Source organism: Arachis stenosperma, chromosome 10, assembly GCF_014773155.1.
Source record: "Arachis stenosperma cultivar V10309 chromosome 10, arast.V10309.gnm1.PFL2, whole genome shotgun sequence".
NCBI lineage: Eukaryota > Viridiplantae > Streptophyta > Magnoliopsida > Fabales > Fabaceae > Arachis > Arachis stenosperma.
This window is the reverse complement of record NC_080386.1, coordinates 72,285,682-72,289,690: the sequence shown is the minus strand read 5'-3', so window position 1 is coordinate 72,289,690 and position 4,009 is coordinate 72,285,682. Positions and strand designations below refer to the sequence as shown.

General features: G+C 37.4%; 1 non-coding gene across 1 annotated transcript; it reads left to right on the top strand.

The window, feature by feature from the left end:
* The first annotated feature begins 2,390 nt into the window (after positions 1-2,390).
* LOC130959013 (small nucleolar RNA R71) lies at positions 2,391-2,494 on the top strand. The gene has a single exon (XR_009078111.1). It is a non-coding gene; the product is annotated as a small nucleolar RNA R71 (small nucleolar RNA).
* The last annotated feature ends 1,515 nt before the right edge of the window (positions 2,495-4,009 follow it).

Sequence of the window (4,009 nt, the reverse complement as noted above, 5' to 3'; positions counted from 1 at the left end):
TGGGAAGAGGAATTGAGGTGATTGGTGAAAGTTGTTGGGAAGTGTGACATGGGGAAGAGTGAAATAGGATTAGGAGAGTGTAATTAGGATTAGGAGGTAAGGTGGGAATATGGTAGGTGGGGATCCTGTGGGGTCCACAGATCCTGAGGTGATCCTGTGGGGTCCACAGATCCTGAGGTGTCAAGGAATTCCATCCCTGCACCAAATAGGCATGTAAAATGCCTTCGTGCATCCCTCTAGCGTTTAAACGCCCATTGGTGCACATTCTGGGCGTTCAACACCCATGTAAAACATGTTTCTGGCGTTGAACGCCAGTTTCATGCTTGTTACTGGCGTTCAGCGCCAGTTTTTCCTCTCTGGGCACATTCCTGGCGTTCAGCGCCAGAATGTTGCTTGTTTCTGGCGTTCAGCGCCAGAATGATGCTCTGTTCTGGCGTTGAACGCCAGCCAGATGCATCTTACTGGCGTTGAACGCCAGCCTGTGCGTCCTCCAGGGTGTGAATTTTTTCTTCTGCTGTTTTTGATTCTGTTTTTAATTTTTATGATTTTTTTTTCGTGACTCCTCATGATCATGTACCTAATAAAACACAAAATAACAATAAAATAGAATAAAATAAAATTAGATAAATAAAATTGGGTTGCCTCCCAACAAGCGCTTCTTTAATGTCAATAGCTTGACAGTGGCTCTCATGGAGCCACAAGGTGATCAGGTCAATGTTGTATAGTTGCAAACACCAAACTTAGAGTTTGGATATGGGGTCTTAACACCAAACTTAGAGTTTGGTTGTGGCCTCACAACACCAAACTTAGAGTTTGACTGTGTGGGCTCTTCTTGACTCTGAACTGGGAGAAGCTCTTCATGCTTACTCTCTTCTGTCACAGAGGGATGGCCATGTGCCTTAAACACAAGGTAGTCCCCATTCAATTGAAGGACTAATTCACCTCTGTTGACATCTATCACAGCTTCTGCTGTGGCTAGGAAAGGTCTTCCAAGGATGATGCATTCATCCTCTTCCTTCCTAGTGTCTAAGATTATGAAATCAGCAGGGATATAAAGGCCTTCAACCTTTACTAGCACGTCCTCTACTAATCCATAAGCTTGTTTCAATGACTTGCCTGCCAATTGTAATGAGAACAAGGCAGGTTGTACCTCAATGATCCCCAGCTTCTCCATTACAGAGAGTGGCATAAGATTTATCCCTGACCCCAGATCACACAGAGCTCTTTCAAAGACCATGGTGCCTATGGTACAGGGTATTAAGAATTTGCTAGGATCTTGTTTCTTTTGAGGTAGAATTTTCTGAATCCAAGTATCCAGTTCATTAATGAGCAGGGGAGGTTCACTTTCCCAAGTCTCATTACCAAATAGCTTGGCATTCAGCTTCATGATAGCTCCTAAATATTGAGCAACTTGCTCTCCAGTTACATCTTCATCCTCTTCTGAGGAAGAATAGTCTTCAGAGCTCATGAATGGCAGAAGGAGATTTAATGGAATCTCTATGGTCTCTATATGAGCCTCAGATTCCTTTGGATCCTTAATAGGAAACTCCTTCTTGTTTGAGGGACGTCCCAGGAGGTCTTTCTCACTAGGATTTTCGTCCTCCTCCTCCCTTGTGCATTCGGCCACATTGATTATATCAATGGCCTTGCACTCTCCTTTTGGATTCTCTTCTGTATTGCTTGGGAGAATACTGGGAGGAGTTTCAATGACTTTCTTACTCAGCTGGCCCACTTGTGCCTCCAGATTTCTAATGGAGGATCTTGTTTCACTCATGAAACTGAAAGTGGCCTTTGACAGATCAGAGACTACATTGGCTAAATTAGAGGTGTTTTGTTCAGAATTCTCTGTCTGTTGTTGAGAAGATGATGGATATGGCTTGCTATTGCCCAGCCTATTACGTCCACCATTGTTAAAGCCTTGTTGAGGCTTTTGTTGATCCTTCCATGAGAAATTTGGATGATTTCTCCATGATGGGTTATAGGTGTTTCCATAAGGTTCACCCATGTAATTAACCTCTGCCATGGCAGGGTTCTCAGGATCATAAGCTTCTTCAGAAGCTGCCTCTCTAGTACTGTTGGATGCATGTTGCCATCCATTCAGATTTTGAGAGATTATGTTGACCTGTTGAGTCAACATTTTGTTCTGAGCCAATATGGCATTCAGAGTATCAATTTCAAGAACTCCTTTCTTCTGAGGTATCCCATTGTTCACGGAATTCCTCTCAGAAGTGTACATGAATTGGTTGTTTGTAACCATGTCAATGAGTTCTTGAGCCTCTTCAGGCGTTTTCTTTAGGTGAATGGATCCACCTGCAGAATGGTCCAATGACATTTTCGAAAATTCAGAGAGACCATAATAGAATATATCTAATATGGTCCATTCTGAAAACATGTCAGATGGACATCTTTTGGTCAGCTGCTTGTATCTTTCCCAAGCTTCATAGAGGAATTCACCATCTTTTTGTTTGAAAGTTTGAACATCCACTCTCAGCTTGCTCAGCTTTTGAGGAGGAAAGAATTTGTCCAAGAAGGCAGTGACTAGCTTATCCCATGAGTCCAGGCTATCCTTGGGTTGTGAATCCAACCATATTCTAGCTCTGTCTCTTACATCAAAAGGGAAAAGCATGAGTCTGTAGACTTCAGGATCAACTCCATTCGTCTTTACAGTCTCACAGATCTGCAAGAACTCAGTTAAAAACTGATAAGGATCTTCAGATGGAAGTCCATAAAACTTGCAGTTTTGTTGCATTAAAGCAACTAGTTGAGGCTTAAGCTCAAAATTATTGGCTCCAATGGCAGGAATGGAGATGCTTCTTCCATCAAACTTGGACGTTGGCTTTGTGAAGTCACCAAGCATTCTCCTTGCATTATTATTATTTTCGGCTGCCATCTCCTTCTCTTGTTCGAAAATTTCTGAAAGGTTGTTTCTGGATTGTTGTAATTTAACTTCTCTTAATTTTCTCTTCAAAGTCCTTTCAGGTTCTGGATCAATTTCAACAATAGTGCCTTTATCCCTGTTCCTGCTCATATGAAAGAGAAGAAAACAAGAAAAGAAAGAGGAATCCTCTATGTCACAGTATAGAGATTCCTTTATGTTAGTAGAAAAAGAAATGGGAGAAGAGTGAAGAAGGATGGGTTCGGATTTTTAGATGAAGAGAAGTGTTAGTAATTAAATAATTAAATAGAAGAAGAAAAGAGAAGGGATATTTCGAAAATAATTTTTGAAAAAGGGGTTAGTAATTTTCGAAATTGGATAAGAAATAAGATTAAATTTAAATTAAAAATAATTAAATTAATTAAAAAGAATTTTGAAAAAGGATGAGATATTTTCGAAATTGGAGAGGGAGAAGTAGTTAGTTGATTTTGAAAAAGATAAGAGACAAACAAAAAATTAGTTAGTTGATTGAAAAAGAATTTAAAGTCAAATTTTAAAAAGATAAGAAGATAAGAAGTTAGATAAGATGTTTTGAAATCAAATTTTGAAAAAGATAAAATTTTGAGAGGGGTAAGGTAAAAAGATAAGATAAAAATTTTAATAAAAAGATATTTTGAAAAAGATTTAATTTTTAAAATGACTTAACTTAACAAGAAACTACAAGATAAGATTCTAGAATTTAAAGATTGAACCTTTCTTAACAAGAAAGTAACAAACTTCAAATTTTTGAACCAATCACATTAATTGTTAGCTAATTTTCGAAAATATGATATAAAGATAAGAAAAAGATTTTGAAAATAATTTGAAAAGTAATTTTGAAATTTTCGAAAAATAAAAAAGTGAAAAAGATATGATTTTTTGAAAAAGATTTTAAAAAGATAAGATTTTTAAAATTGAAATTTTGACTTGACTTGTAAGAAACAACTAATTTTAAAAATTTTTGACAAAGTCAATCCCAAAATTTCGAAATTTTGGGGGGAAATAAGAAAAAGATATTTTTTTGATTTTTGAATTTTTAATTATGAGAGAGAAAAACAACAAAAATACTTAATGCATGAAATTTTTAGATCAAAA